This window comes from Apium graveolens, chromosome 7 (assembly GCF_009905375.1).
Source record: "Apium graveolens cultivar Ventura chromosome 7, ASM990537v1, whole genome shotgun sequence".
Taxonomy (NCBI): Eukaryota; Viridiplantae; Streptophyta; class Magnoliopsida; order Apiales; family Apiaceae; genus Apium; species Apium graveolens.
Genome location: NC_133653.1, coordinates 97,543,959 through 97,566,187, shown reverse-complemented (window position 1 = coordinate 97,566,187; position 22,229 = coordinate 97,543,959).

Below are 22,229 nucleotides of genomic sequence, written 5' to 3'. Positions count from 1 at the left end.
TCACATAATACACATAAGCACATAATCGTTTTTATAGTTACAATAATTTTTAAAATCGAAATCGACTCGCTGATTGCTCCATTGATCACCTTTTGCTTCAGTTCCCATTTTTCCGGAATTTTTCGAACTCGTCTCGGCACGCATTTTGACTGATAATCAAGTAATCAATAATGTCAACTAATTTTGAGAAAAAATTAGGTCTTCATATTATTTTTAGTGAAAATAATTCATTTTTCTGAGTCAACAGGCTTTCGTTTCGCTCCAATCGGACTAACGGTTGAATTATTATCAATTAAACACTGATAATTCAATTTATTATTCAATATAAATAATTATTGCAAATTTTTAAATCCAAAAATAATTTTTAAATAATTATTTAAGAAAAATCAAAGTCAAAAATAATTTTTTTATAATTTTTGGAGTTAAAATGAATAAGTTATGATTTATTGAAAATTATGTGACTAATTATCGAAATAATTAATCACTTTTTAAATATTTAATAAATAAATATCTAATAAATAATTATTTAATAATTTAAAATAATTAATCCCAAATTATTAGGATTAATCACAATTTATTACAAATATTTACAACTCATCATTATTTATTCGATTAGATCGATTATTTATAAATAAATAATCGATATCATTAACTGGTACGTTAATTATTGAATAAATGAGTCATTATTCGAATCATAATCCAACTCAACAATCAATTACTCGTATAAATACGAATCATTCACCTTTCTCGTATAATTATTGAATTATTACGATTATTATTACAATTTATACGATTCAATCGATTAACGGTATTTAATTATACGATACTTTTATTACGACATTCTTCCAATAATTATTGCTCGAATAATAATTCTCATTATCGAATCACTACTCGCAATATTAACTAATTATCGATTTATTAATTATATTATTTAATTATTTTTAATTCATATTTATTAATTAATTACCTAATTATTAATTAATTACCAAATTATTAATTAATTAGATAACTAATAAATAATTAGAGAAATAATTAAATAATTAATTAAATAATTAAATTTAAATTTATAATTTAATAAAATAATTTAGAAATTAATTATAAGATTTTTTTCCCAGAATTTAAACTAATTTTTATTTAATTTTTAGAATTGCTAAAACTAATTTCCTGATTTTTAGAAAATAGAATAAATATTAAAATATCAGAAACATAACACAGTAACAGGGTTAGGGTTTTCATGGATCAATCCTGGGTCGAAACCGGGTTGCAAACCGGGTCGACTCTAGGTTATCGGATCACGAAGAACATCACCGCGGCTCCGCCGCCGGTGATCGTTCCGGCGAGAAAACACGGCCAAACGCCGTGATTCCAGTCTGATTCTTCCTCATTCCTGATGCACAGCAACACAGACGATGTCCCTCTACTGTTTCCCCTTTGTCCTCGACGAGCCCGACGCCGGCAGAACCTAGAACAGCGGCGGCGATGCCGCTTTCCGGCGAGACAAAACCCGAAGCAACAACAGTCGAAACCGGGGTTAATCAACTCGGTTTTTGACGATCTAATCATCCCCAACAACAATAACATCAAACAACTAACGATTTGTAAAACCCGAATTCAAGAACTAAACTCGAAATTACGAATTAAAAATCAAGAAATCCAACAACAAAATTGATTACATAATCGAAAACTACGAATCACAGGCTTCAAAACGGATACTTACATGTCCGATTTGGTTAACAGAATCACCTTCAAATCCTTGCTTGAATTTCTGCCCTGTTCTTTACCAACAAACCCTAATCCCCCTTTTCTTAATTTTCTCTTTATTTTCTGATTTTTTATAATTAATTAATAATTAATTACTGAAAAATCAGCTATTTATACTATGTAAAATAATACCCCTAAATAAAATTAGGGGCTAATTACACTCCTAATAAAAATATTTGGCCCCAATTTTTATAATTTTTGGGTATTAATATTGAATTTTAAAATATTTAATAAATACAAAATAAATGCTAAAAATTCCCAAAAATTGTGAATATTACAAAAATGCAAAGAAAAATTATATATGATAATTTCATGATCATATAAAAATAAAAATGTGATTTTTGTGGGGTTTTTGGTACCCGAAGGGGTCCGGAAAACTCATTTTTCGCGAAAAAGGTCAATTTGTAAAACGTCTAGGGGTTCAGAATTGCGATATGGTATAGGGCATTTTTGGCAAAATAGGGCCAATGATTTTGTTTGAAATACAGGCTTTTAAAATCATTGTTTTGAGCTGTACGGGTTTTGATATAAGATATATAACTTACAATAAAACACTCAATAAATATCCAAAACACGTTTGGATCAAAACAGATAACACGTAACACATAGCAGTTAAGGTTTAATGATTCAACACATTTAATCACATATAAATGACATATTAATACACATATTTTATTATAAATATGATATAATACAACATAAATTTCCCGTTCGTTACATTCTCCCCCCCTTAATAGGATTCCGTCCTCAGAATCTTCTACGAAAACAAATGAGGGTATTTTTCTAACATTTCACTTTCAAGCTCCCAGGTTGATTCTTCAACCACTGGGTTTCTCCACAACACTCGCACTAAATATACAGACTTATTTCTCAACACTTTCTCTCGCCGATCTAAAATTCTTACCGGTTGCTCTACAAAAGACAAATCAGGTTGGATATCTATCGGTTCATATTCTATTACATGCCTAGAATCAGGATTATATCGTTTAAGCATTGACACGTGAAACACTTTGTGAATATGTTGCATATGAGGCGGTAAAGCTAATTCGTATGCAAGCTTTCCTACTCTCTTCAAAATTTCAAATGGTCCGACGTATCGTGGCTTCAATTTACCCTTATTGCCAAATCTGGTCAACCCTTTCCATGGAGATATTTTGAGTAATACGTGTTCTCCTTCCCGATAGTCCATATCTTTCCTGGCTTGATCTGCATATTTACGTTGCCTGTTTTGTGCTGCATCGAGTCGTTTCCGAATAAGTTCAATCTTTTCTTTTGTCTGCTGAATTAATTCTGGACCCAAAATTTTACGTTCTCCAACTTCATCCCAGTGCACTGGTGATCTGTATTTTCTCCCATATAGTGCTTCATACGGTGGCATTCCAATGCTGGCGTGATAACTGTTATTATAAGAAAATTCCACTAGTCTCATCCCAACTGCCTTCAAAATCAATTGCATAAACTCGTAGCATGTCTTCAATCGTTTGAATAGTTCTTTCACTTTGCCCGTCGGTTTGCGGATGATAAGCGGTACTCATGTTTAATTTCGTTCCAAGGCATTCTTGAAATTGTCTCCAAAATCTTGAGTTGAAACGAGGATCTCGATCAGACACGATAGATATTGGAACTCCATATCGCATCACAATTTCCTTGAGATACATGTGCACTAATTTGTCGAGCAAAAATCTTTCATTAATTGGTAGAAAATGTGCCGATTTTGTGAGTCTGTCAATAATTACCCATATCACATCATGATTTGCCTTAGTCCTTGGAAGTCCTACTACAAAATCCATCGCTAGATGTTCCCATTTCCATTCTGGAATGTCTAACGGTTGTAATAACCTGCTCGGACGTTGATGTTCCGCTTTAACTCGCTGGCATGTGTAGCATTTACTCACCCATTCTGCTATTTCCTTCTTCATATTCGGCCACCAAAAGTTTTCCTTCAGATTGCGATACATTTTTGTGCTTCCTGGATGAATGGAATACTTCGAATTGTGCGCATCTCGCATTATTTCTTCTTTTAATTCTGCCACGTTAGGGATCCAGATTCTCGATGCAAATCATAAAATTCCTTCATTATTTTTCTAGAGTTGTGATCTCTTCTCCCGTTAAGTCGTCATCTTGACTCATCACTTCATCTTGACAACGGCGAATCTTTTCTAGCATCTCCGGTTGGAAAGTCATAGCGTAGATAGTTCCTGCAGATTCATTGGGAATGCGAATATCAATTTCTAATTTATCGAATTCCTTGGCCAATTCTTCATATGATGTCAAACAATTCAATCTTTCTTTTCTGCTCAATGCATCCGCTACAACATTTGCTTTTCCTGGATGATAACTGATTGCAACATCGTAATCTTTAATCAATTCCAGCCATCGACGTTGTCGCATGTTCAGTTCCTTTTGCGTAAAGATATACTTCAGACTTTTATGATCCGTGTAGATTTCACATTTTTCACCGTAGAGATAATGTCTCCAAAGCTTCAATGCAAATATGATCGCTGCCAATTCCAGATCATGCGTAGGATATTTCTACTCATGGGGTTTAAGTTGTCTCGAAGCATATGCGATGACGTTACCGTGTTGTATCAATACACATCCTAGCCCGCGATACGAAGCGTCACTGTAAATGACGAAATTTCCTTGCTCGTCTGGCAATACCAATACTGGTGCGGTCACCAACCGATTCTTCAACTCTTGAAAACTTTCTTCACATTTATCATTCCATTCAAACTTTTCACTTTTTCGGGTTAACTTGGTTAGCGGCGTTGCTATTTTCGCAAAATCTTTGACAAACCTTCGATAATAGCCTGCCAATCCCAAGAAACTTCGAACTTCTGTCGGCGTCTTTGGTCTTTCCCAATTCAACACAGCTTCAATCTTCGCTGGATCAACTTGGATGCCTTCTCTACTGATGATATGCCCTAGAAATTGTACTTCCCTTAACCAGAATTCACATTTTGAGAATTTTGCATATAGTTGCTCTTTCCTCAGAATTTCTAAAGCTATTCTTAAGTGTTCCGCATGCTCTCCTTCCGTCTTGGAGTAAATCAAGATGTCATCAATAAAGACAATCATGAATTTATCCAAATATTTCTTGAATACCCTGTTCATTAAATCCATGAATGCTGCTGGCGCGTTTGTCAAACCGAATGCCATTACCAAAAACTCGTAATGCATATATCTCATACGAAACGCAATCTTTGGAATATCTTCAGCTTTAATCTTCAATTGATGATAGCCTGATCGCAAATCTATCTTCGAAAACCATGTTGCTCCTTTTAGCTAATCGAACAAATCGTCGATTCTCGGTAAATGATACTTGTTCTTAATAGTGAGCTTATTCAACTCCCGATAGTCAATGCACAATCGCATGCTGCTGTCCTTCTTCTTCACAAATAACACTGGTGCACCCCATGAGGATACACTAGGTCGTATAATGCCTCGGTCTAGAAGATCTTGCAGTTGCGTTGACAATTCCTTCATTTCAACGGGAGCCATTCGATATGGAGCTTTCGAAACTGGTTCTGTACCTGGTGTTAGATCAATCGTGAACTCGATTTCTCGTTCTGGCGGTAACCCTGGAAGCTCGTCTGCAAAGACGTCCGAAAATTCACATACAACTGGAATGTCTTCTATTCGAGGACTTCCTTTTTCAGTATTTAACACGTAAGCTATGTACGCCTCACATCCTTGTTGAAGCAATCATTTGGTCTGCACTACAGTGACAAATTTATTCTGCTGCTTTTCACCCTTGAATATTACCGTTGCATTTTCCGCAGTTCGCAATTCAACTTTCTTATTTGCGCAATCTATCTGAGCTTTATGACATGCTAACCAGTCCATTCCCAAAATGATATCGAATTCTCCTAGCTTAAAAGGAATTAAATCTACATAAAAATGATGTCCGGATACTTCTACATCACACGCAGGACATACTCGATCTACTGGAACTTGGTCGTCATTCGCTAATTTTATAATTAACGTCTCGCCCAACCATTCAATTTCGCAATGTAACTTATCAAGAAATTCTTCAGAGATAAATGAACGGGTAGCTCCAGAATCAATTAATACTTTTGACTCTACGAAGTTCACCAAAAGCGTACCTGCAATCACACTTGGACTCTGCACTGCTTCTTTCATGGTCATATTAAAAGTCCTTGCTCTGGGTTGATTTGGCGGTGGTGGCGGAGGTAATGCCAATACTTTCGAAATACTGGCTGCCATTGCTGGTCCTTTACAATTCCTAGCGATATGCCCTTTCTTTCCGCATTGATAACAAGTGATTTCTGCTATTTTTCCTGTTGGACATTCGTTAGAGTAGTGTCCTTTCTGCTTGCATTTGAAACATGTCACATCTGCTTTAATACATACGCTGGTATGCTTGCGTCCACAAGTTTTGCAATATGGCACTGGAACCTTAACAATTCCCTGCTGGTTGTAGACTTGGAAATGATTACCTGCTTTTTGTGTACCCTGTCCTATCCTTTTGAAATTCAGATTTGCCCGGGCTTGAAATCCCGGCTTCTTGCTGGAACGGTCTTGGAAACTTCTCTGTCCTCAGTCTCGTTGAGATCTTTCACTTTTCCCTTCGATGATCAAAGCTTTCTGGACTACAGCGGTATATGTTGTTAATTCAAAAACTGTAACTTGTCCGCATATCCATGGTCGTAATCCCTCTTGAAATCTCTGCACTCGTTTCTCTTCAGTGTCCACCTGTTCCGGAACAAACCTAGCCAATTCATTGAATTTGACTTCATATTCTGTTACAAATATACTTCCCTGCTTCAGCTCTAAAAACTTTATCTGCATCTGATTCCTTACGTAGCGAGGAAAATACTTCTCTAAAAATAACTCTTTAAACCTATCCCAAGCGATAACATCTTCACCCTCTAAAGCCTTTTTAGATTCCCACCAATAATTTGCCTCTCCCTTCAATAAGTAACTAGCAAAATCAGTTTTCTGGTCCTCACCTACCTTTACTAGTACAAAAGCTTTCTCTATTTCTTTTAACCAGGTGGTAGCTTTAATAAGATCAGTAGACCCATCAAATTCTGGAGGTTTAACTGACTGAAACTGCTTAAAAGTAACAACAGGTTGAGGCTCAGGATGAGGTGGTTGTTGTAACATTTGTTGTTGTATCTGTTGTTGTTGATGCTGCATCTGCTGCTGCATCATTACCATCTGTTGTTGCATCAGATGGAACATTTGGTTCATGGTCTCATTAGTCTGGCCTTCAGAATTGTTGTTAGAGGTCTCAGCCTTAGTCTTTCTTTTTGGTGCCATCTTCTTCTGATAATAAAACAGGTGATATTTATTTAACAGTTTAATAAACAATTGACAATATGTAAGAAAACAATTGATCCGGTATTAATTACATGATTTATATAAAGAAAACAGTTGCTGAATATAAAAACTAGAAATGTAAGCAGTTAAATAACATGGTTGTCCTGTTCATTCATTTTTTTTTCAACAGGAATTATAGTACGGAAGACTGTAAAGCAATAAAGTGAAAGTAAATGCTGTAAAACTGTAAAGACTGAAATTTAAATAAAAGAAATTTGAAAAGTTCAGTTTATATATATATGACACCAGCCTTAGGTGTAAATGCTTGATACAAAAAGTCTCGCTCCGCTGGAAGTCATAGGGGCTACAAGTCATACTACTACTACAGGTCAAATCCTACTACAGGTTAAACTACTAGTACACACATACACACTACTCACTAGGTTATACTATGCTGCCTCTATATACATCTATACTCTGAAGTCACTGTCTCAACTGTCCCTGACTCAGAACCCTGGTGGCACGTGACTCAACTCCTCCTGCAATGCCTCTAGCACTGCCTCGGTAAGTCCCATCGCTCTACGATATGCTGCCTCTGCACTAATATCCTGCTGTCTCAGATCAGTAAGTTGCTGAGAACTAACTCGGTGAATCTGGTGTAACCTCTCCCTCAACATGTAATCTGGTCGTAATGCTCGGACGGGACCATCCGCCTGCATCTCAAACAATCCAAGGATCTCTGTGCACTGGTTCTGCCATCGAACCCTCTCCTCTCTCTCCGCCTGAAAATGCTGATAAGTAACTGTCTGATGCTCACGAAGATCCGTGCTAGAACCTCGAGAAGGTAACGACCCATCGACTACTATCTCATCCATGAACTCCTGCTGTGGAAACTGATATACCCCGGGAACAGGGGCATAAATAGCTAAAGGGGCAGGAAATAAGACTGGCTGCTCCATAGGTGCATACACTGGTGGCTCTGCCTCTGGCTCCATCTGTGGAATATCTGGAATCTCAGGCTGCGATACTGGAATCTGCGGCTCTAAGTCCTCCCACTGTGGAAGATCAATCATATCAGGAACATCAAACATCGGAAACTCCAAAGGTGGAAAGTCAGGCATCTCTGGCTCAAAATAAGGGAAATAATCAACAAAGTCTGGTACCTCTAGTGGAGGTGGTATCTCTGGTGCCAGTCCGGGTGGCAATGGTGGAGGTGGTGGCAATGGAGGAAAAATTTGCACTGATGCTGGGGCTAGTACTGGGTCTGACTCAGTCCGCTCTGACGAAGAAGCCATCTAATAATATACCAAAGAAAAGAAAAGGTCACTAAATAATTCTAAGATTTATACTTCCCTATTCTAATCTGACCTAAATCCTAACACTATTCTTCCTAATCTGACTATCCCTATCTTATGTGATCTCTCTATCATATCTTAATCCTAATGTTCTTGTTTTCAGGGACCAACCTACAGCTCTGATGCCAAACTGTAACGCCCTCCAGACCCGGGGTATAAGTCTGGGGGTTACGAGCTAATCACCAAACCCGTACAAGCTTATTAATAAATATTAAAGAAATGAAACCAAACCCCTTTAACACTAACCAGGACCTTTTTAGGTTGAAGTATGAAAACAAGAACCCTAACTACTTTTATTACAAACCAACATTTAAAATCTCACAACTTTCTTTATTACAAACCATTGTCTAACTCATTTTAAACTAAGTTCAGCTTTTATTCAAACACACATACTATCTATCAACACTCCACCTCCTCGGGCAACTCAAAGCTTTCTTCTTGGATTGGGATCAACACCTTGGGTATAAGAGGATCCCGAGGCTTGACCCGCTTCTTTACCACTCGTGTCCTGACGGGTTTCATATTCCTTCTTAACTGAAACAATAAGGTGAATAACAAAAAGGGGTGAGCCAAAAATTGCTCAACAAGTCTACAAAATATACACAATGTTAAAGCAATATAACTGAATCCGTAACCCAGGTTTATCTGCAAAGATATAACTTCATAAGAATAAAAAGAAGGCCATTACTGGTGAATGCAAACGAACTAAACTGGACTCAAGTTCGCAGCTATACCCTGCTGATCAGCCAGGATACAGTGCAGATCTATATCTCACTATATAGATCCCGTCGGGCACCCAGGCACTACGGCCCATCTCAAGGATCCGGTTATGTCCCGGTCCTTAGGATTAAGTAAACTCAATCCCCAAAAGTAATGTTATCCAGTTCCTGGAATAGCAACTGGAACAATCAGTATACTTTAATCCCAAATTATTAGGATTAATCACAATTTATTACAAATATTTACAACTCATCATTATTTATTCGATTAGATCGATTATTTATAAATAAATAATCGATATCATTAACTGGTGCGTTAATTATTGAATAAATGAGTCATTATTCGAATCATAATCCAACTCAACAATCAATTACTCGTATAAATACGAATCATTCACCTTTCTCGTATAATTATTGAATTATTACGATTATTATTACAATTTATACAATTCAATCGATTATCGGTATTTAATTATACGATACAACTAATTATTACGACATTCTTCGAATAATTATTGCTCGAATAATAATTCTCATATCGAATCACTACTCACAATATTAACTGATTATCGATTTATTAATCATATTATTTAATTATTTTTAATTCGTATTTAGTAATTAATTACCTAATTATTAATTAATTACCTAATTATTAATTAATTAGATAACTAATAAATAATTAGATAAATAATTAAATAATTAATTAAATAATTAAATTCAAATTTATAATTTAATAAAATAATTTAGAAATTAATTATAAGATTTTTTTTTCCAGAATTTAAACTAATTTTAATTTAATTTTTAGAATTGCTAAAATTAATTTCCTGATATTTAGAAAATAGAATAAATATTAAAATATCAGAAACACAACACAGAAACAGGGTTAGGGTTTTCATGGATCAATCCAGGGTCGAAACCGGGTTGCAAACTGGGTCGACTCCGGGTTATCGGGTCACGAAAAACATCACCGCGGCTCCGCCGCCGGTGATCGTTCCGGCGAGAAAACACGGCCAAACGTCGTGATTCCAGTCCGATTCTTCCTCGTTCCTGATGCACAACAACACAGACGATGTCCTTCTGCTGTTTCCCCTTCGTCCTCGACGAGCCCAACGCCGGCAGAACCTAGAACAGCGGCGGCGATGCTGCTTTCCGGCGAGACAAAACCCGAAGCAACAACAGTCGAAACCGGGGTTAATCAACTCAGTTTTTGACGATCTAATCATCCCCAACAACAATAACATCAAACAACTAACGATTTGTAAAACCCGAATTCAAGAACTAAACTCGAAATTACGAATTAAAAATCAAGAAATCCAACAGCAAAATTGATTACATAATCGAAAACTACGAATCACAGGCTTCAAAACGGATACTTACATGTCCGATTTGGTTAACGGAATCACCTTCAAATCCTTGCTTGAATTTCTGCCCTATTCTTCACCAACAAACCCTAATCCCCCTTTTCTTAATTTTCTGTTTATTTTCTGATTTTTTTTATAATTAATTAATAATTAATTACTGAAAAATTACCTATTTATACTATGTAAAATAATACCCCTAAATAAAATTAAGGGGCTAATTACACTCCTAATAAAAATATTTGGCCCCAATTTTTATAATTTTTGGGTATTAATATTGAATTTTTAAATATTTAATAAATACAAAATAAATGCTAAAAATTCCCAAAAATTGTGAATATTACAAAAATGCAAAGAAAAATTATATATGATAATTTCATGATCATATAAAAATAAAAATGTGATTTTTGTGGGGTTTTTGGTACCCGAAGGGGTCCGGAAAACTCATTTTTCGCGAAAAAGGTCAATTTGTAAAACGTCTAGGGGTTCAGAATAGCGATATGGTATAGGGCATTTTTGGCAAAATAGGGCCAATGATTTTGTTTGAAATACGGGCTTTTAAAATCATTGTTTTGAGCTGTACGGGTTTTGATATAAGATATATAACTTACAATAAAATACTCAATAAATATCCAAAACACGTTTGGATCAAAACAGATAATACGTAACACATAGCAGTTAAGGTTTAATGACTCAACACATTTAATCACATATAAATGATATATTAATACACATATTTTATTATAAATATGATATAATACAACGTAAATTTCCCGGTCGTTACAAGGGTGAGCAACAAGCCTACCGAAATAATATGTATAATAATTAACAATATATGAGGATTCTCATAGTACTCATGAAAGTCTTGGTCAAGAAGAAATAAACCATGTTGATATCTTAACACGACCAAGTCGTAAAATATTCAGTATATATATACATATATACTTTTCACAATCTTTGAAATCCTCTGACATGTATAATATACACAGAGTTCCAGTTTATAACTGTATAAAAATATCGTTGCAAGGTGATCTCATATATCTAACCTTGTCTCAACGTTTTTCTAAAAACCTTTGTCATTCATAAGATAATCATTAACTAGATATAAGTTGAAAAGATGAAGTTACAAGATACTCCAATATACTTATATCTTTTCCGAATACTACTTGAACTATCACCATTCAAGTTATAATTAGTTTCAAAAGTTTATCACCTAAATGAGACTACAAGATAAGACTTGAATAGATCCAATCTTTGAAATATCATTTGAAAGAAATGAAGTTACGAGATACTTCATTAAGTCCCGATATATATCCATATATATCTCTCATACATTTCCTGAAAACCTCTATCATGTAAAGTATGAACAGAGTTGTAATATCCAATGAATTTGGAAAGAAAAGAATTTTGGCATAAACCCGATATCTTGCTGATCAGGAAAAGATACCAATAAGTAACCTTTTCTACTAGTAGATGGATGAATCCCCCACCAGTCATCACCCTGGCCGCATTAGGACCTTGTGCTGGACCGCCACCGGCCTCATACGCGTTGATGGACTGCCACCCAGCCACTTACACTTTGATAGACCGTACCCTGGCTTGTCGCTTATGCCGACTCAAATAGATGGACTTACTTCCCGAATGTTGGGTAAGTAATCAATTCTTTTATCAAAACAGCAACCTCGTTGCGAGTATAAAATATACCACAGAGCCGGATCCCCCAGATTTTTAAGCGAGTATTCAAGTCCCCTTCGAAAGGAAGATCTTAAATTTGAAAATGAGTTTTGGGATCCACTCTAACTTTTAAAATCATTTTGAAGGCTCGAAAACATTTTTAAGAATGTTTGGAGTAATGTTGATTTAATAAAATAAATCAGTCCCAATATGTTGAAAAATATCTGAATATTATTATTTAAATAATATTCCCACAAAGGATAATCTCTATAAAATAATTGAAGTAGATGTTTTAAAACTCATACTTGAAATGAATAATAAATAACCAAAGGTATACTTATACGAAAGTACGATCGTTATTTGAATAATCGAAAATAAGTTTGAAATATCGAAACATTATTCTTTAATAAAATAAAGAATATTATTTAATAAAATAAGCGGAGTCATAAGTCCTCGAATTAATAATCAAAATAATATTCATTAAATAAAATAAGCGGAGTCATAAGTCCTCGAATGAATATTCAAAATAATATTCATTAAATAAAATAAAGTTATCGAATAAACCTTATTCGATTAATAGTTTTGAAAACTATTCTATATATATATATAAATATATATATATATATACTATACTCGGGAACATCGACGCCCGGTTTAGAAAATATTCACCTTTGGGTCCCCTATACTAAGGGTATACGCAACTACTGCTTATCTCTAGCATAGGTATTATGCAACTTACAAGCATTTGAATCAACAATTAGATATCAAGATTACGAAACAGGCATGTATATAAATATCATATCACATGCTCCAATATATCGCAAGACTTTGCTAATAATAACCATGCACTTATCACAAGATAAGGCATATACATATATATATCACAACAACAGTATAACGGGTAGAAAACTTGCCTGAGTGTTCCCAGATAGACTTAAGCTTAGAGTGGGTCTGATAACCTTTGAACAACAACATAAGTCGGAATTAAACCACGGTCACTTAAGAAACTAGACTTTAACCAATTGAACCCTAACGTTTGCTTACGGTCACTCCTACGCTTAACGAATCACATAAGTCGTTCGAGTACCCTCGGCTCCACTATTTCTAATAAATTAACCATTAAGAATTTTAAGGCGATTCTTTCACAAGTACTCTCCCAACTGACTAATCCACTTTACATAATTGTTTCATACTCCAATTAGTCATTTAAGGGCCTTAACCAAGATTTCAAAGTAAGGCGAGGGGTAATGGTTCGTTCGCGAAACGCCGTTACTTAAAACGGTCGTTTCTCCTAAACCGTACATCGGATTCAAGCGAACCACATATCAAAACGAAGATCGTAACATGAAATATCTAAACATAGCAATGGTCAGAATATAACAGTGAGTTCACGAGTCCTGAAGTTAAGAACAAAAACAGTCTAAGGTAAATCGGGCATTACGACGGCTATGTTTACGCGATTACCAAATTTTAAACTACTCCAATCAATCCACAAATCAACCCACAATCAACATTACAAACAAAATCCATCCAAACCTCACTACATCAGTCCATTACTTCATGTTTTATCTAACTCATTCAATCACAACAAAAGCTACTAACCATACTAAGGTTCATTAACTAATAACCAAGATTTCAACCATCAAAATCAGTACAAACTCAATCAAACTTTAAGCAAACAAGCATCATGCTTCTCATATACTATATCAATCAAAACCATTCCTAAATACTCAAAAGTAAAGCTAGGGTTTGGAGTTTATACCTTCTTGAAGCTTCTGAACACAACACAAGAGCTTTGAATGCCTAAAAGAACTTTGATCCTTGCTTATATAACCTTAAACTTTCATAAAAATTCAAGAAACTAAAGTTATTTTTTTGAAAGTTACTATTCACCATCTTCTTCCTTGATTTATTGGATGAGATTCATGAAGAATTGGAAGCTTAAACTCCTAAGATATGCTTATCTAATCATCAAGAAGCTAAGGAAATTACCTTGGATTTGTTCATGGAGTGAAGATTGAATTTTTGCAATTTTTCTTCTTGAAAAAGAGAAAGGGCCGAGAGCTTGTTCTTGATAGAGCAAGTCAACTTCTCTTCCTTTTTGCTTTATGAATTATGTGTGGTTGCTTCTTCTTTTGTCTTTGAAATTGATTAAATTTTTACCATGGTGAAAAATGTGTGGCTCACAATCAACCAACCAATCCTTCCCACTTGTCATGCTTAGGTCATCAAGCTTAGGTCATCCATTTGCCACATGTCTTCTCCTTGTGGTGTGATGACATCATCATCCACTAACCTCTTTGATTATCCCCTAATTACTTGGCTAATGACCGCTTATCTGTTATACGGTTCGCTTAACTTTCGTTCTCGTTTATCGTTTGAGGGATCATACCCGGGATCTTATTACTTGGGTTCCCCTAAACCTTTCTCAATATTTTCTATTCCTTTTATGATCCTCTCTTATAATCCTTGAATTTAAATCCTTTTAATCATGTTACCTTATACTCAATTCTTTCGGTATCTGGTGGATTTTCGGGGAAAAATCAAAGTGTCCGGATTCGAATTCTAACAACCTCTACATACACTCATTTACTTTATGGAATACTAACACGATCTTAAAATTTCCATGACAGTACTCTTATATAGCGTGGTCCGATAATTTTCTTGAATCAGCATCATCAACAAAAGTTACTATTCATCCGTGTTTCAAAAATTCCAAAAATTGGGGTTATTACAGTCTCCCCTCCTTAAAAGGATTCCGTCCCGGAATTAGATAGAAAATGAAGAGGGATACTCTCTTAGCATTGCACTTTCTAACTCTCAAGTACATTTTCCACATTATGGTTCTACCACTAAACTCTGACTAGTTTGATAACCCTTCTCCTAAGCACTTGTTCCTTTTCGATCTATAACCCTTCCTGCTTGCTCCATAAAGGTTACGTCTGGTTGCATGTCTATGCGCTCATACGCCCCTATTTGTCTGGCATCTGAATTACACTTCCTTAACATTGATACATGGAACACGTTATGAACTTGCTACAGGTTCGGGGGTAGGGCTAGCTCATATGCGAACTTCCCAATACGTCTTAAAACTTCAAAGGGTCCAACAATTTGAGGGCTTAGCTTTCCTTTCTTTCCGAACCTCATCCATCCTTTACAAGGGAATACCTATAACTGCACTAGGTCCCCTACTTCCTACTCTTTGTCCTTTTGTGTTAAATCAACATACTTCTTATGTCCATCTTGGGCTACTACCAGTCGTCCTCTGATTAGATCTATTATATCCTTGGTCCTTTGGACCACTGCTGATCCGAGCATCTTATGCTCTACAACTTCATCCTAACATAAGGGAGATCGACATTGTCTTCCCTCATGGGTCTTATAAGGCGACATCTCGAGACTGACACACGATCTATTGTCGTAAGAAAACTCAATCCGCGTTTAAGTGATCATTCCAAATTCTTTCAAGTCTATTGCACAGACTCTCATCATAGCTTCTAGCATTATAGGTTTTGCTTCTCAATACCCATTCTTTTCCAGTTCGTAGTCATTACTATATTCCATACATAATACTCTACTGGTTACATTTTTGCTCGTTAGCATTCTATAACCTTTTAATAATTGCGTCAACCTTAGTATCACGAACGCGTTAGATTCGGAATACCACCGTACTGATACTACTTCCTTTCTAGCTGCTTCCATCTTCGAAAACTTGATCCATCGTATAGAAGTAAAAGATTTTATTGAGAGATCACTATGATCATGAACACTTGTTACATCGCATAGTTAGTAAAAAAGGTGGCCAGCCTTTTGTACGTGACAAGCAAATAAACAATAGATGGTATCCTACTAGGCTTCTATCCCACAGATAGTTGTCATTCGGCAATACCTCCCCTTCTGGAAGGGTTGTTCTTCTCAGCTTACATGCAATGAAAAGAAGAGAAAAGAACGAACTGAAGAGAATTGTATATATGTAAAAATATACTGCCACAAAATATCTGGCTTGGAATCTACCTCTGAACTATAGAGGTTTGTCAAAGGAGAATGAAACATAAGTATCTATATCAATATCCAGTATTATAGCATCACATTTCACGCTCCTAAATATCTACTATTCCGTCCATCGTTCTATGGTCCCATGCTCTTGCTCGAGCTTATAAACAATCTCCTTTGAAACTCCCTCGACATCCAAAATTGAATATGGGATTTCATTCTAGACATCATCGTCACTAGAATCCATTTCTATACCGCAACCTTCTTCGTACAGTAATACTACTCTTTATCGATAAGAAGGAATAAATATATCATAGGTAGATAATCGACTTAATTAGTCTATCAATGATGACTTATATATCACCACGACCTGATTAGTGGTACTCAATCTCAAAATCCATTCTAATACAACTCTTACGATTATAATCGGCTCATTACTCGCAGAATCATTGCTACATTACTATGGTCCATCGCTGACCTACTATAGTCATTCATTTTCCTCGGAATTTATCTAATCATACGGAGTCCATATCTGCCGTATCAAAATCTTTTTAGGAGTTAACATAATCACCATTCATGATTCATGAAGAACACTCCAGATCCTGACGTACATTCATGACATAAAGCAGATAAAATTGCAGAAGAGTTTCAATCAAAGCAACGGTAGCAGGTTAATACCATTCTTAATCATATGCCTTCAATAGAAGACTTAACTCAAAGGTTTGCTTAGTCCTTTTTGAAACATGGTCCTGGCTTATTCTCAAGATAGGACCTTCTAAGATAGATAGCCTGCTCACAGCGATTACATGAATTAAATCTTTACCAAACTACTATTACGGTTGAGTATCGCACAATCATCAGAAGGAATGTCAATCTTTCAAACCATAATACAACCTTCACGGCTTTAACCCTCGTCACTGTATTCCTCTGGCACGAGCGCCGATAATTGTCTTCTTACACTCAAAGTGTCGGCTACCTCATTGGCCTTTCCTAATAGTAATAGTTCCTTATAATCAATGTCATTTTAACCACCTTCAACTAAATTTTCTACCTCATTTTAAAATACTGCTTGTGTGAAAACGCTCTTCCTTAAGCTTTGGTGAGGAAAAAATATTACCATTTTTCCATAAGTTATTGCCTCGGTCTTTAGATGTGATCATTGTCACGGCTGACTCTCGATCATACTTAGGACGTCTTTCATCTTGGGTCCTTCTTGCTTTAACAATTCTTACCTCCATGGGTTCAATCTATACTTCTTATGGTTTAACACGTGCCCACCTGGCATTATTATAATTACGCCATATTTCCTTTATCAAAATTTCTATTCTTGAGAACTTTGAAAATTACCTTTCTCCTTGTAAAACCTCTAAGGTTATCCTTGAATCGTCCCTCCTGTATTCCCTAGCTACAGGGCATATCAAAATACCATTTACTAATATTAGAACCATTATCTATGTACTTCTAAAAAATTTCTCCACTAATCCTTAAAGGTTGTTGTTGCCTTAATCCTTCATTCCGTATTACCCAAACTCCTAATGTCCCTATTAAGGGTGAAATGTCAACCTTTATGCATTCCCCCATGGTTCATCTCAAGTTATTGAGGTTATATCCTTAATTCCACCTTTAAAAAGGTACTTACATCCTTCCATGGATAAATCAAGTCATATATCCCTGATAAGGGTATCTTATTCAATCATTTCCACCTCAATATTCTATACCAAATTTCATAATAATATCCTTATCGAAAATGAGGTCAATCCATATGGCCTCCAAAAGACAATAACGGTTATCCACTTTTCTATCCTGATTTGGTAATGATAACATGGATGTTCTGGAAGATATTGGTCGTGTTCAACGTGACTTCTTTTTACCAAATCCTCTTTTACTTTTGTTGTTTATCTCAACAGTCATCTCAATGTTGGGATATCTTTTGTACTTGGTGTCTCCCTTTCGGGTATCAAGTCACAGGCATTACATACACTTCACATTTTTGAAGGTCACTTCCTTCATCCAATTTCCTCATTTCTTACTTTCATGTCTCCTCAGTCCATCTGTGTTTACTTATTAATCCATCGATCTATCTCAAAGTTTCATCAAATACTCTCAACTTAAAGGGGGTACAATATATATATATATATATATATATATATATATATATATATATCTCTTATGCCTTCAACCATCAACTTTAACTCATGGTGAATCACCCTCATCCTGATGATCACCTACTTTTCTATTTCTATTACTACGAGTCTTAGGGTTTCCTCATACCCAACTCCCTTATCGTTACTCAAACTCTTTTGCCTTTATATTCCTTTCCACTTCAGTTCCTTTTTATTTTCCTTTCTATTACAATCATTTCATGAACCCACTAATCATTTACTGCAAATATCAAGTCATTCTGGGATTCGTGTCCTCAGGATGAATCTTTCCAACTTTTATAACTTAGATTCATAACTCATCATACTCGTCCGCCTTTGTTCTGGCTATAATGATTTTACACTATCTTTATAACCTTGGGAAGTACTTTCCCGAAAATAATTGACTGAACTTTAATCGGTTTATTATAACCTCTGGCCCTGTGTCTTTCTTCGCCTTTCACCAGCGGGTGGCCTCTCTCTTAGGAAGGTAAGTGACAAAAATAGTATTTTGCGCTTCATCAATCATTTAGAATATAAAATCAGTCCTCTATTTCCTTTGGCTAGGCTCTTGCCTCGGCTTGGTCAGCTTGTTCCTTGGAACTCTGAGAGCTTAGTGACTTAAAGGTCCTGAAAGAATTTCCCACCACATTGTTTCCTCAGGGTGGTGTTTGGGAATAAGAGTATAATTTTTGTTTAGGCAGGTCCATGAATTGCCCCATAGGACTACCATCCCGGTTCTCCCTATCTTGCTCGACTTCTGTTTTCTCAGTATGAAATGTTTCATCCTTCTCCCATAATCAGGGTTATCTTATACGTTAAAATCCTTGTTTTCCATTTCATTATGTTATGGGTTCTTTCTTTCTTGATGGCGACCTCCCTGACTATCACATTCAGGGTTTTCCCTAAATCTTATTCCTAAAACTATGGATTTCATCTAAGATCTCGTCCTTAAGCTCTTGAACATTTGGAACCCAAATTCTGTAGGAATACCTCATTATTCCCTTATCATCTTTCTCGGTATTAATCTCTTCTCTATTTGTTGGCTCTCTGCCTTCATTCATCACTTTTTCTTGGCACAATATGATCTTTTCCAATAATTCGGGCTGTATTGCAATCTCAAACAGCTTTTTGGTATCGGCTCCGGTTACCTTCACTTCTATTTTCATTTTCTCAAAATCTCTTATCAACTCTCCCAAAGATAGTTTCATCTTGAGTCTCTCTTTTATACTAAAGGCATTAGACACCATTTTGGCTTTTCCTGGATGATAAAAAATCTCATAATCGTAATCCTTGATTAGCTCTAACGACCTCCTCTGGCGCATGTTGAGCTCTTTCTGCGTGAAAATGCACTAGAGCACTTATGTCTTGTGTAAATCTCGCACTTCTCTCCATACAAGTAGTGCCTCCAATCTTTAGGGCAAAACTATTGCCACGAGCCCAAGCTTATGGGTGGGGACATCGAATTTTATATTTCCTTAATTGTCTTGTCGCGTACGTGATTACCTTGCTGTGTTGTATAAGAAGCACCCTAATTCCCTATACGAAGCGTCATTACACATCATAAAAATCTCCTTTTCCATCCGGCAACGCCAACATAGGGGCCTTCACCAACCTTTGCTTCAGTTCTTAAAAGATCTTCTCGCATTTCTCTGTCCATTCGAACTTCTCAGTCTTACGAGTAAGCCGCATTAAAGGGGCTAATATATTTACAAACTTGAACGAACCTCCGGTAGTGACCGGCCAATCCTACCTCTGGTAGTCTCCCTAACAATGGTCATCAATTCCTCAGTGGTCCTTTATTCATTCTTGTCAGGATCCTCCACGTGATCCTTCTCAGCAATAATCCCTTCTAGGATAACATCCTCAACCGCTACATCCTCAATATGAACATCACCCGGTCCCGTGCTAGGACGCTCTATCGGATCCACAATATAATCTCCAATAACTAATAAAACATCATCGCGTTGTTGCTCCTCAACCTCAGGGTTCGGAGTCCCGCTACCATATACGATAACGAACTACGCTTCTATCATGATATTTATAAGGGTTCCCATAAGGGTTTTAACTGTCAGTACTACGTTAGGTAGTCCGACTATGAACTTGGCAAGAGTTCTTATTTATCTTAGTGAACTTATTATTTTAACGTCACTTCATGTCTGAGGTTTATAACGTTTAGCTCTGATACCATTTCTGTAACACCCCCAAATCCGGGGTCGGGGATCCGGGTTGTCACGAGTTCCATTTCCCTTAATAATACTTAAATAATCAACCAACTACTGCGTACTGTGACCTCACAATATACACACACACCACCAGTTATAGTCTCAGAGATGTATATCCAAAAATAACACAAGTCATTTTATTCCACAATTATAAGCCATTACACCTTAAAAGGGTTTCCGAATAAATTTACATATTCCTTGCCATTATTACAATTTATAAATATACATAAGTCTGGCACAACAAAGTTGAAAGCCTAGCCTATTGGTAGTTCCTACCTCAACTACAACGGCATCAACGCCTACAGGAAACTGCGGAACGTTTCCTAACCGCTCATAAATTGGGAACTTGATCTTGTTCATCTTGTCTATCTGTTGTTGTGTGATGAAAGAAGAAAGCAAGGGTGAGCAACAAGCCCACCGAAATAATATGTATAATAATTAACAATATATGAGCATTCTCATAGTACTCATGAAAGTCTTGGTCAAGAAGAAATGAACCAAGTTGATATCTTAACACGACCAAGTCGCAAAATATTCAGTATATATATACATATATACTTTTCACAATCTTTGAAATCCTCTGACATGTATAATATACACAGAGTTCCAGTTTATAACTGTATAAAAATATCGTTGCAAGGTGATCTCATATATCTAACCTTGTCTCAACATTTTTCTGAAAACCTTTGTCATTCATAAGATAATCATTAACTAGATATAAGTTGAAAAGATGAAGTTACAAGATACTCCAATATACTTATATCTTTTCTGAATACTATTTGAACTATCACCGTTCAAGTTATAATTAGTTTCAAAAGTTTATCACATAAATGAGACTACAAGATAAGACTTGAATAGATCCAATCTTTGAAATATCATTTGAAAGAAGTGAAGTTACGAGATACTTCATTAAGTCCCGATATATATCCATATATATCTCTCATACATTTCCTGAAAACGTCTGTCATGTAAAGTATGAACAGAGTTGTAATATCCAATGAATTTGGAAAGAAAAGAATTTTAGCATAAACCCGATATCTTGCTGATCAGGCAAAGATACCAATAAGTAACATTTTCTACTAGTAGATGGATGAATCCCCCATCGGTTATCACCCTGGCCGTATTAGGACCTTGTGCTGGACCGCCACCTGGCCTCTTACGCGGTGATGGACTGCAACCCAGCCACTTACACTTTGATAGACCGTACCCCGGCCTGTCGCTTATGCCGACTAAATTAGATGGACTTACTTCCCGAACGTTGGGTAAGTAATCAATTCTTTTATCAAAACAGCAACCTCGTTGCGAGTATAAAATATACCACAGAGCCGGATCCCCCATATTTTTAAGCGAGTATTCAAGTCCCCTTCGAAAGGAAGATCTTAAATTTGAAAACAAGTTTTGGGATCCACTCTAACTTTTAAAATCATTTTGAAGGCTCGAAAACATTTTTAAGAATGTTTGGAGTAATGCTGATTTAATAAAATAAATCAGTCCCAATATGTTGAAAAATATCTGAATATTATTATTTAAATAATATTCCCACAAAGGATAATCTCTATAAAATAATTGAAGTAGATGTTTTAAAACTCATACTTGAAATGAATAATAAATAACCAAAGGTATACTTATACGAAAGTACGATCGTTATTTGAATAATCGAAAATAAGTTTGAAATATCGAAACATTATTCTTTAATAAAATAAAGAATATTATTTAATAA